Raw genomic sequence first — 12,788 nt, 5'->3', positions numbered from 1 at the left:
TTTTGGTAAGTGGGAAGTTGTGGAATCGGTAGAAAAGTAATGAACAGTTGAAAGTTGGAATGGGTTGAATCGGTTGAAAAATGTAGAAATTAGAGTGGAAAAACGAAATTTTAGAGAATTTTGGTTGAATTTCAAAATAAAAGATGTGAAGTTTTTGGGAAGTGGGACGTTGTGGAATAGGTAGGCAAAAGATGAACAGTTGAAAGTTGGAACGAGTTGAATCGGTTGAAAAATGTAGAAGTTAGAGCTGAAAAACGAAATTTTGTGAAAATTTGTCGGAATTTTTAACGTGAAAACGTGAAATTTTTGAATTTGGGAATTTTGGGAATGTCGAGAATCCTTCCGAATGTGATTAGAATGTGCTGAATGATGTGAATTTCAAATTGGAACGACGTAAACGTGAAATGTCGAATGTGCCATTAAGAATGAATGGGGAAAAATTTGTCGGAATTTGGGGAATTTTGCGGAATCGGAAAATGTTCGGAATGAGAAAAATACAAGCCACCCTTTCCTGAATATTTGGAATACGTGAAAAGTGGAATGGAGTGAATCGGGTGAATTTTGTGAAAGAAGAAGCGGGACAAAAAAGTGAGGAGAATAAAATATAATAATAATAATAATAAAGTGAATGGAGTAGAATAACATAAGTGTGAAGGCCTTCGCCTTCACACAATAATAATAAAGTAAATGGAGTAGAATAACATATGTGTGAAGGCCTTCGCCTTCACACAACTAGAATTTTGCAATTTCTGGAGAAATTGCGTGTGAAGGCGAAATGTATGAATAACTTTTTCGGGGAATGCTGCCGAACGATGTTGAAACGTGTTGAATTACTTGAGAAATGTAGAATATTTGGAGAATTTGTGGTGAATTTCAAAATTGAAAGTTTGGAATATTTGGTAAGTGGGAAGTTGTGGAATAGGTAGGCAAAAGATGAACAGCTGAAAGTTGGAATGGGTTGAAAAATGTAGAAATTAGAGTAAAAAACGAAATTTGGGAGAATTTGGTTGAATTTCAAATTTCGAATTTTTGGTAAGTGGGAAATTGTGGAATAGGTAGGCAAAAGATGTACAGTTGAAAGTTGGAACGGGTTGAATCAGTTAAAAAATGTAGAAGTTAGAGCAAATGTTGAATCCCCATAGAGAATGAATGGGAAAATAAGAAAAAGCAATTGCGCCAAAATCTTTCTAAATTTGGAACAAAACAAAAAAAACGGCCTCAGGAGGTTCACTTTTGGGATAAAAATGTTGAAACGGGTTAAATCGGACAATAAACGAAGACGTTAGCGCAAATGTAGCTATTTGGGGCACTTAGTGTTGAAATAAGGTCACTTCCGGCTTGATTCGGGTCATTTCCGGTCTAATTTGGGTCACTTCCGGTTTATTTGGGTCACTTCCGGTTTAATTTGGGTCACTTCCGGTTCGTCTGAGGTCACTTCCGGTTTATTAGGGGTCATTTCCGGTCTAAAAAGGTCACTTCCGGTACATTTGGGGTCACTTCCGGTTTGATTTGGGGTCACTTCCGGTTTACCTGAGGTCACTTCCGGTCTATTTGGGGTCACTTCCGGTTTATTTGGGTCACTTCCGGTTTAATTTGGGTCACTTCCGGTTCGTCTGAGGTCACTTCCTGTTTATTAGGGGTCATTTCCGGTCTAAAAAGGTCACTTCCGGTACGTTTGGGGTCACTTCCGGTTTGATTTGGGGTCACTTCCGGTTTACCTGAGGTCACTTCCGGTCTATTTGGGGTCACTTTCGGTTTGATTTGGGGCACTTCCGGTTCATTTTGGGTTCATTGGGGGCACTTGAGGGTCAATCCAAGATGGCCGCCACACTGGAATTGGGGGTCAAGGGTTGAATGTGTAAGCGTAGTGGAAGTGGGGGTGAATGGGAGTGAATGTGGGAAGCATAAGGTGAATGCATTTGGAATGGGTTGAATCGGTCGAAAAATGTAGAAATTAGAGTAGAAAAACGAAATTTTAGAGAATTTTGGTTGAATTTCAAATTTGAGAATTTGGAATTTTTGGTAAGTGGGAAGTTGTGGAATAGGTAGGCAAAAGATGAACAGTTGAAAGTTGGAATGGGTTGAATCGGTTGAAAAATGTAGAAATTAGAGTGGAATAACGGAATTAGAGAGAATTTTGGTTGAATTTCAAATTTGAAAATTTGGAATTTTTAGTAAATGGGAAGTTGTGGAATAGGTAGGCAAAAGATGAACAGTTGGAATGGGTTGAATCGGTTGAAAAATGTAGAAGTTAGAGGTGAAAAACGAAATTTTGTGAAATGTCGAATGTGCCATTAAGAATGGATGGGGAAAAATTTGTCGGAATTTTGGGAATTTTGCGGAATCGGAAAATTTTCGGAATGAGAAAAATACAAGCCACCCTTTCCTGAATATTTGGAATACGTGAAAAGTGGAATGGAGTGAATCGGATGAATTTTGTGAAAGAAGAAGCGGGACAGAAAAGTGAGGAGAATAAAATAGAAGAATAATAATAATAACTAGAATTTTGCAATTTCTGGAGAAATTGCGTGTGAAGGCGAAATGTATGAATAACTTCTTCGGGGAATGCTGCCGAACGATGTTGAAACGTGTTGAATTACTTGAGAAATGTAGAATATTTGGAGAATTTGTGGCGAATTTCAAAATAAAAGATGTGAAGTTTTTGGTAAGTGGGAAGTTGTGGAATAGGTCGAAAAATGATGAACAGTTGAAAGTTGGAATGGGTTGAATCGGTTGAAAAATGTAGAAATGAGAAGGGAAAAAGGAATTGGGTGTGAATTTCAAAATAAAAGATGTGAAGGTTTTGGGAAGTTGTGGAATAGGTCGAAAAATGATGAACAGTTGAAAGTTGGAATGGGTTGAATCGGTTGAAAAATGTAGAAATGAGAAGGGAAAAGGGAATTGGGTGTGAATTTCAAAATAAAAGATGTGAAGTTTTTGAGGAGTGGGAAGTTGTGGAATAGGTAGAAAAATGATGAACAGTTGGAATGGGTTGAATCGGTTGAAAAATGTAGAAATGAGAAGGGAAAAGGGAATTGGGTGTGAATTTCAAAATAAAAGATGTGAAGTTTTTGGTAAGTGGGAAGTTGTGGAATAGGTAGAAAAATGATGAACAGTTGAAAGTTGGAATGGGTTGAATCGGTTGAAAAATGTAGAAATGAGAAGGGAAAAGGGAATTGAGTGTGAATTTCAAAATAAAAGATGTGAAGTTTTTGGTAAGTGGGAAGTTGTGGAATAGGTAGACAAATGATGAACTGTTGAAAGTTGGAATGGGTTGAATCGGTTGAAAAATGTAGAAATGAGAAGGGAAAAGGGAATTGGGTGTGAATTTCAAAATAAAAGATGTGAAGTTTTTGGTAAGTGGGAAGTTGTGGAATAGGTAGAAAAATGATGAACAGTTGAAAGTTGGAATGGGTTGAATCGGTTGAAAAATGTAGAAATGAGAAGGGAAAAAGGAATTGGGTGTGAATTTCAAAATAAAAGATGTGAAGGTTTTGGGAAGTTGTGGAATAGGTCGAAAAATGATGAACAGTTGAAAGTTGGAATGGGTTGAATCGGTTGAAAAATGTAGAAATGAGAAGGGAAAAGGGAATTGGGTGTGAATTTCAAAATAAAAGATGTGAAGTTTTTGGTAAGTGGGAAGTTGTGGAATAGGTAGAAAAATGATGAACAGTTGAAAGTTGGAATGGGTTGAATCGGTTGAAAAATGTAGAAATGAGAAGGGAAAAGGGAATTGGGTGTGAATTTCAAAATAAAAGATGTGAAGTTTTTGGTAAGTGGGAAGTTGTGGAATAGGTAGAAAAATGATGAACAGTTGAAAGTTGGAATGGGTTGAATCGGTTGAAAAATGTAGAAAGGAGAAGGGAAAAGGGAATTGAGTGTGAATTTCAAAATAAAAGATGTGAAGTTTTTGGGAAGTTGTGGAATAGGTAGAAAAATGATGAACAGTAGAAAGTTGGAATGGGTTGAATCGGTTGAAAAATGTAGAAATGAGAAGGGAAAAGGGAATTGGGTGTGAATTTCAAAATAAAAGATGTGAAGTTTTTGGTAAGTGGGAAGTTGTGGAATAGGTAGAAAAATGATGAACAGTTGAAAGTTGGAATGGGTTGAATCGGTTGAAAAATGTAGAAATGAGAAGGGAAAAAGGAATTGGGTGTGAATTTCAAAATAAAAGATGTGAAGTATTTGGGAAGTTGTGGAATAGGTAGAAAAATGATGAACAGTTCAAAGTTGGAATGGGTTGAATCGGTTGAAAAATGTAGAAATTAGAGTACAAAAACGGAATTTGAGAGAATTTTGGTTGAATTTCAAAATAAAAGATGTGAAGTTTTTGGTAAGTGGGAAGTTGTGGAATAGGTAGAAAAATGATGAACAGTTGAAAGTTGGAATGGGTTGAATCGGTTGAAAAATGTAGAAATTAGAGTAGAAAAACGGAATTTAAGAGAATTTTAGTTGAATTTCAAAATAAAAGATGTGAAGTTTTTGGTAAGTGGAACGTTGTGGAATAGGTAGGCAAAAGATGAACAGTTGAAAGTTGGAACGAGTTGAATCGGTTGAAAAATGTAGAAGTTAGAGGTGAAAAACGAAATTTTGTGAAAATTTGTCGGAATTTATAACGTGAAAACGTGAAATTTTCGAATTTGGGAATTTTGGGAATATCGAGAATCCTTCCGAATGTGATTAGAATGTGCTGAATGATGTGAATTTCAAATTGGAACGACGTAAATGTGAAATGTCGAATGTGCCATTAAGAATGAATGGGGAAAAATTTGTCGGAATTTGGGGAATTTTGCGGAATCGGAAAATATTCGGAATGAGAAAAATGGAAGCCACCCTTTCCTGAATATTTGGAATACGTGAAAAGTGGAATGGAGTGAATCGGATGAATTATGTGGACGATGAAACGGGACAAAAAAGTGAGGAGAATAAAATATAATAACTAGAATTTTGCAATTTCTGGAGAAATTGCGTGTGAAGGCGAAATGTATGAATAACTTCTTCGGGGAATGCTGCCGAACGATGTTGAAACGTGTTGAATTACTTGAGAAATGTAGAATATTTGGAGAATTTGTGGACACCCAATTCCCTTTTCCTTCTCATTTCTACATTTTTCAACCGATTCAACCCATTCCAACTTTCAACTGTTCATCATTTTTCGACCTATTCCACAACTTCCCAAACCTTCACATCTTTTATTTGAAATTCACGACCCGGGTGTGAATTTCAAAATAAAAGATGTGAAGTTTTGGGAAGTTGTGGAATAGGTCGAAAATGATGAACAGTTGAAAGTTGGAATGGGTTGAATCGGTTGAAAAATGTAGAAATGAGAAGGGAAAAGGGAATTGGGTGTGAATTTCAAAATAAAAGATGTGAAGTTTTTGAGGAGTGGGAAGTTGTGGAATAGGTAGAAAAATGATGAACAGTTGGAATGGGTTGAATCGGTTGAAAAATGTAGAAATGAGAAGGGAAAAGGGAATTGGGTGTGAATTTCAAAATAAAAGATGTGAAGTTTTTGGTAAGTGGGAAGTTGTGGAATAGGTAGAAAAATGATGAACAGTTGAAAGTTGGAATGGGTTGAATCGGTTGAAAAATGTAGAAATGAGAAGGGAAAAGGGAATTGAGTGTGAATTTCAAAATAAAAGATGTGAAGTTTTTGGTAAGTGGGAAGTTGTGGAATAGGTAGACAAATGATGAACTGTTGAAAGTTGGAATGGGTTGAATCGGTTGAAAAATGTAGAAATGAGAAGGGAAAAGGGAATTGGGTGTGAATTTCAAAATAAAAGATGTGAAGTTTTTGGTAAGTGGGAAGTTGTGGAATAGGTAGAAAAATGATGAACAGTTGAAAGTTGGAATGGGTTGAATCGGTTGAAAAATGTAGAAATGAGAAGGGAAAAAGGAATTGGGTGTGAATTTCAAAATAAAAGATGTGAAGGTTTTGGGAAGTTGTGGAATAGGTCGAAAAATGATGAACAGTTGAAAGTTGGAATGGGTTGAATCGGTTGAAAAATGTAGAAATGAGAAGGGAAAAGGGAATTGGGTGTGAATTTCAAAATAAAAGATGTGAAGTTTTTGGTAAGTGGGAAGTTGTGGAATAGGTAGAAAAATGATGAACAGTTGAAAGTTGGAATGGGTTGAATCGGTTGAAAAATGTAGAAATGAGAAGGGAAAAGGGAATTGGGTGTGAATTTCAAAATAAAAGATGTGAAGTTTTTGGTAAGTGGGAAGTTGTGGAATAGGTAGAAAAATGATGAACAGTTGAAAGTTGGAATGGGTTGAATCGGTTGAAAAATGTAGAAAGGAGAAGGGAAAAGGGAATTGAGTGTGAATTTCAAAATAAAAGATGTGAAGTTTTTGGGAAGTTGTGGAATAGGTAGAAAAATGATGAACAGTAGAAAGTTGGAATGGGTTGAATCGGTTGAAAAATGTAGAAATGAGAAGGGAAAAGGGAATTGGGTGTGAATTTCAAAATAAAAGATGTGAAGTTTTTGGTAAGTGGGAAGTTGTGGAATAGGTAGAAAAATGATGAACAGTTGAAAGTTGGAATGGGTTGAATCGGTTGAAAAATGTAGAAATGAGAAGGGAAAAAGGAATTGGGTGTGAATTTCAAAATAAAAGATGTGAAGTATTTGGGAAGTTGTGGAATAGGTAGAAAAATGATGAACAGTTCAAAGTTGGAATGGGTTGAATCGGTTGAAAAATGTAGAAATTAGAGTACAAAAACGGAATTTGAGAGAATTTTGGTTGAATTTCAAAATAAAAGATGTGAAGTTTTTGGTAAGTGGGAAGTTGTGGAATAGGTAGAAAAATGATGAACAGTTGAAAGTTGGAATGGGTTGAATCGGTTGAAAAATGTAGAAATTAGAGTAGAAAAACGGAATTTAAGAGAATTTTAGTTGAATTTCAAAATAAAAGATGTGAAGTTTTTGGTAAGTGGAACGTTGTGGAATAGGTAGGCAAAAGATGAACAGTTGAAAGTTGGAACGAGTTGAATCGGTTGAAAAATGTAGAAGTTAGAGGTGAAAAATGAAATTTTGTGAAAATTTGTCGGAATTTATAACGTGAAAACGTGAAATTTTCGAATTTGGGAATTTTGGGAATATCGAGAATCCTTCCGAATGTGATTAGAATGTGCTGAATGATGTGAATTTCAAATTGGAACGACGTAAATGTGAAATGTCGAATGTGCCATTAAGAATGAATGGGGAAAAATTTGTCGGAATTTGGGGAATTTTGCGGAATCGGAAAATATTCGGAATGAGAAAAATGGAAGCCACCCTTTCCTGAATATTTGGAATACGTGAAAAGTGGAATGGAGTGAATCGGATGAATTATGTGGACGATGAAACGGGACAAAAAAGTGAGGAGAATAAAATATAATAATAATAATAAAGTGAAAAAAGTAGAATAACATATGTGTGAAGGCCTTCGCCTTCACACAATAATAATAAAGTGAAAAAAGTAGAATAACATATGTGTGAAGGCCTTCGCCTTCACACAATAATAATAATAAAGTGAATGGAGTAGAATAACATATGTGTGAAGGCCTTCGCCTTCACACAATAATAATAAAGTAAATGGAGTAGAATAACATATGTGTGAAGGCCATCGCCTTCACACAATAACTAGAATTTTGCAATTTCTGGAGAAATTGCGTGTGAAGGCGAAATGTATGAATAACTTCTTCGGGGAATGCTGCCGAACGATGTTGAAACGTGTTGAATTACTTGAGAAATGTAGAATATTTGGAGAATTTGTGGCGAATTTCAAAATAAAAGATGTGAAGTTTTTGGTAAGTGGGAAGTTGTGGAATAGGTCGAAAAATGATGAACAGTTGAAAGTTGGAATGGGTTGAATTGGTTGAAAAATGTAGAAATGAGAAGGGAAAAAGGAATTGGGTGTGAATTTCAAAATAAAAGATGTGAAGGTTTTGGGAAGTTGTGGAATAGGTCGAAAAATGATGAACAGTTGAAAGTTGGAATGGGTTGAATCGGTTGAAAAATGTAGAAATGAGAAGGGAAAAGGGAATTGGGTGTGAATTTCAAAATAAAAGATGTGAAGTTTTTGGTAAGTGGGAAGTTGTGGAATAGGTCGAAAAATGATGAACAGTTGAAAGTTGGAATGGGTTGAATCGGTTGAAAAATGTAGAAATGAGAAGGGAAAAGGGAATTGGGTGTGAATTTCAAAATAAAAGATGTGAAGTTTTTGGTAAGTGGGAAGTTGTGGAATAGGTAGAAAAATGATGAACAGTTGAAAGTTGGAATGGGTTGAATCGGTTGAAAAATGTAGAAATGAGAAGGGAAAAGGGAATTAGGTGTGAATTTCAAAATAAAAGAATTGAAGTTTTTGGTAAGTGGGAAGTTGTGGAATAGGTAGAAAAATGATGAACAGTTGAAAGTTGGAATGGGTTGAATCGGTTGAAAAATGTAGAAATGAGAAGGGAAAAAGGAATTGGGTGTGAATTTCAAAATAAAAGATGTGAAGTTTTTGGGAAGTTGTGGAATAGGTAGAAACATGATGAACAGTTGAAAGTTGGAATGGGTTGAATCGGTTGAAAAATGTAGAAATTAGAGTACAAAAACGGAATTTGAGAGAATCTTGGTTGAATTTCAAAATAAAAGATGTGAAATTTTTGGTAAGTGGGAAGTTGTGGAATAGGTAGAAAAATGATGAACAGTTGAAAGTTGGAATGGGTTGAATCGGTTGAAAAATGTAGAAATGAGAAGGGAAAAGGGAATTGGGTGTGAATTTCAAAATAAAAGATGTGAAGTTTTTGGTAAATGGGAAGTTGTGGAATAGGTCGAAAAATGATGAACAGTTGAAAGTTGGAATGGGTTGAATCGGTTGAAAAATGTAGAAATGAGAAGGGAAAGGGAATTGGGTGTGAATTTCAAAATAAAAGATGTGAAGCTTTTGGTAAGTGGGAAGTTGTGGAATCGGTAGAAAAATAATGAACAGTTGAAAGTTGGAATGGGTTGAATCGGTTGAAAAATGTAGAAATTAGAGTAGAAAAACGAAATTTTAGAGAATTTTGGTTGAATTTCAAAATAAAAGATGTGAAGTTTTTGGTAAGTGGGACGTTGTGGAATAGGTAGGCAAAGGATGAACAGTTGAAAGTTTGAACGAGTTGAATCGGTTGAAAAATGTAGAAGTTAGAGGTGAAAAACGAAATTTTGTGAAAATTTGTCGGAATTTTTAACGTGAAAACGTGAAATTTTCGAATTTGGGAATTTTGGGAATGTCGAGAATCCTTCCGAATGTGATTAGAATGTGTTGAATGATGTGAATTTGAAATTGGAACGACGTAAATGTGAAATGTAGAATGTGCCATTAAGAATGAATGGGGAAAAATTTGTCGGAATTTTGGGAATTTTGCGGAATCGGTAAATTTTCGGAACGAGAAAAATGGAAGCGCTCGTCGCGTGAATATTTGGAATACGTGAAAAGTGGAATGGAGTGAATCGGATGAATTATGTGGAAGATGAAACGTGTCGAAAAAGTGTGGAGAATAAAATAGAAGAATAATAATAACTAGAATTTTGCAATTTCTGGAGAAATTGCGTGTGAAGGCGAAATGTATGAATAACTTCTTCGGGGAATGCTGCCGAACGATGTTGAAACGTGTTGAATTACTTGAGAAATGTAGAATATTTGGAGAATTTGTGGCGAATTTCAAAATAAAAGATGTGAAGTTTTTGGTAAGTGGGAAGTTGTGGAATAGGTCGAAAAATGATGAACAGTTGAAAGTTGGAATGGGTTGAATTGGTTGAAAAATGTAGAAATGAGAAGGGAAAAAGGAATTGGGTGTGAATTTCAAAATAAAAGATGTGAAGGTTTTGGGAAGTTGTGGAATAGGTCGAAAAATGATGAACAGTTGAAAGTTGGAATGGGTTGAATCGGTTGAAAAATGTAGAAATGAGAAGGGAAAAGGGAATTGGGTGTGAATTTCAAAATAAAAGATGTGAAGTTTTTGGTAAGTGGGAAGTTGTGGAATAGGTCGAAAAATGATGAACAGTTGAAAGTTGGAATGGGTTGAATCGGTTGAAAAATGTAGAAATGAGAAGGGAAAAGGGAATTGGGTGTGAATTTCAAAATAAAAGATGTGAAGTTTTTGGTAAGTGGGAAGTTGTGGAATAGGTAGAAAAATGATGAACAGTTGAAAGTTGGAATGGGTTGAATCGGTTGAAAAATGTAGAAATGAGAAGGGAAAAGGGAATTAGGTGTGAATTTCAAAATAAAAGAATTGAAGTTTTTGGTAAGTGGGAAGTTGTGGAATAGGTAGAAAAATGATGAACAGTTGAAAGTTGGAATGGGTTGAATCGGTTGAAAAATGTAGAAATGAGAAGGGAAAAAGGAATTGGGTGTGAATTTCAAAATAAAAGATGTGAAGTTTTTGGGAAGTTGTGGAATAGGTAGAAACATGATGAACAGTTGAAAGTTGGAATGGGTTGAATCGGTTGAAAAATGTAGAAATTAGAGTACAAAAACGGAATTTGAGAGAATCTTGGTTGAATTTCAAAATAAAAGATGTGAAATTTTTGGTAAGTGGGAAGTTGTGGAATAGGTAGAAAAATGATGAACAGTTGAAAGTTGGAATGGGTTGAATCGGTTGAAAAATGTAGAAATGAGAAGGGAAAAGGGAATTGGGTGTGAATTTCAAAATAAAAGATGTGAAGTTTTTGGTAAATGGGAAGTTGTGGAATAGGTCGAAAAATGATGAACAGTTGAAAGTTGGAATGGGTTGAATCGGTTGAAAAATGTAGAAATGAGAAGGGAAAGGGAATTGGGTGTGAATTTCAAAATAAAAGATGTGAAGCTTTTGGTAAGTGGGAAGTTGTGGAATCGGTAGAAAAATAATGAACAGTTGAAAGTTGGAATGGGTTGAATCGGTTGAAAAATGTAGAAATTAGAGTAGAAAAACGAAATTTTAGAGAATTTTGGTTGAATTTCAAAATAAAAGATGTGAAGTTTTTGGTAAGTGGGACGTTGTGGAATAGGTAGGCAAAGGATGAACAGTTGAAAGTTTGAACGAGTTGAATCGGTTGAAAAATGTAGAAGTTAGAGGTGAAAAACGAAATTTTGTGAAAATTTGTCGGAATTTTTAACGTGAAAACGTGAAATTTTCGAATTTGGGAATTTTGGGAATGTCGAGAATCCTTCCGAATGTGATTAGAATGTGTTGAATGATGTGAATTTGAAATTGGAACGACGTAAATGTGAAATGTAGAATGTGCCATTAAGAATGAATGGGGAAAAATTTGTCGGAATTTTGGGAATTTTGCGGAATCGGTAAATTTTCGGAACGAGAAAAATGGAAGCGCTCGTCGCGTGAATATTTGGAATACGTGAAAAGTGGAATGGAGTGAATCGGATGAATTATGTGGAAGATGAAACGTGTCGAAAAAGTGTGGAGAATAAAATAGAAGAATAATAATAACTAGAATTTTGCAATTTCTGGAGAAATTGCGTGTGAAGGCGAAATGTATGAATAACTTCTTCAGGGAATGCTGCCGAACGATGTTGAAACGTGTTGAATTACTTGAGAAATGTAGAATATTTGGAGAATTTGTGGCGAATTTCAAAATAAAAGATGTCAAGTTTTTGGTAAGTGGGAAGTTGTGGAATAGGTCGAAAAATGATGAACAGTTGAAAGTTGGAATGGGTTGAATCGGTTGAAAAATGTAGAAATGAGAAGGGAAAAAGGAATTGGGTGTGAATTTCAAAATAAAAGATGTGAAGGTTTTGGGAAGTTGTGGAATAGGTCGAAAAATGATGAACAGTTGAAAGTTGGAATGGGTTGAATCGGTTGAAAAATGTAGAAATGAGAAGGGAAAAGGGAATTGGGTGTGAATTTCAAAATAAAAGATGTGAAGTTTTCTGTAAGTGGGAAGTTGTGGAATAGGTAGAAAAATGATGAACAGTTGAAAGTTGGAATGGGTTGAATCGGTTGAAAAATGTAGAAATGAGAAGGGAAAAGGGAATTGAGTGTGAATTTCAAAATAAAAGATGTGAAGTTTTTGGTAAGTGGGAAGTTGTGGAATAGGTAGAAAAATGATGAACAGTTGAAAGTTGGAATGGATTGAATCGGTTGAAAAATGTAGAAATGAGAAGGGAAAAGGGAATTGGGTGTGAATTTCAAAATAAAAGATGTGAAGTTTTTGGTAAGTGGGAAGTTGTGGAATAGGTAGAAAAATGATGAACAGTTGAAAGTTGGAATGGGTTGAATCGGTTGAAAAATGTAGAAATGAGAAGGGAAAAAGGAATTGGGTGTGAATTTCAAAATAAAAGATGTGATGTTTTTGGGAAGTTGTGGAATAGGTAGAAAAATGATGAACAGTTGAAAGTTGGAATGGGTTGAATCGGTTGAAAAATGTAGAAATTAGAGTACAAAAACGGAATTTGAAAGAATTTTGGTTGAATTTCAAAATAAAAGATGTGAAGTTTTTGGTAAGTGGGAAGTTGTGGAATAGGTAGAAAAATGATGAACAGTTGAAAGTTGGAATGGGTTGAATCGGTTGAAAAATGTAGAAATGAGAAGGGAAAAGGAAATTGGGTGTGAATTTCAAAATAAAAGATGTGAAGTTTTTGGTAAGTGGGAAGTTGTGGAATAGGTAGAAAAATTATGAACAGTTGAAAGTTGGAATGGGTTGAATCGGTTGAAAAATGTAGAAATGAGAAGGGAAAAGGAATTGGGTGTGAATTTCAAAATAAAAGATGTGAAGCTTTTGGTAAGTGGGAAGTTGTGGAATCGGTAGAAAAATAATGAACAGTTGAAAGTTGGAATGGGTTGA

General features: G+C 35.1%; 1 protein-coding gene across 1 annotated transcript in view; it reads right to left on the bottom strand.

Moving 5' to 3' along the window:
- The window catches only part of LOC133143843 (uncharacterized), a 168,268-nt gene that overhangs the window by 138,229 nt on the left and 17,251 nt on the right, over positions 1–12,788 (bottom strand). The gene's annotated exons all lie outside the window — the stretch shown is intronic.

Source organism: Syngnathus typhle, linkage group LG19 (genome assembly GCF_033458585.1).
Source record: "Syngnathus typhle isolate RoL2023-S1 ecotype Sweden linkage group LG19, RoL_Styp_1.0, whole genome shotgun sequence".
NCBI classification, from domain to species: Eukaryota; Metazoa; Chordata; class Actinopteri; order Syngnathiformes; family Syngnathidae; genus Syngnathus; species Syngnathus typhle.
This window is presented reverse-complemented; position numbering and strand designations above follow the sequence as displayed.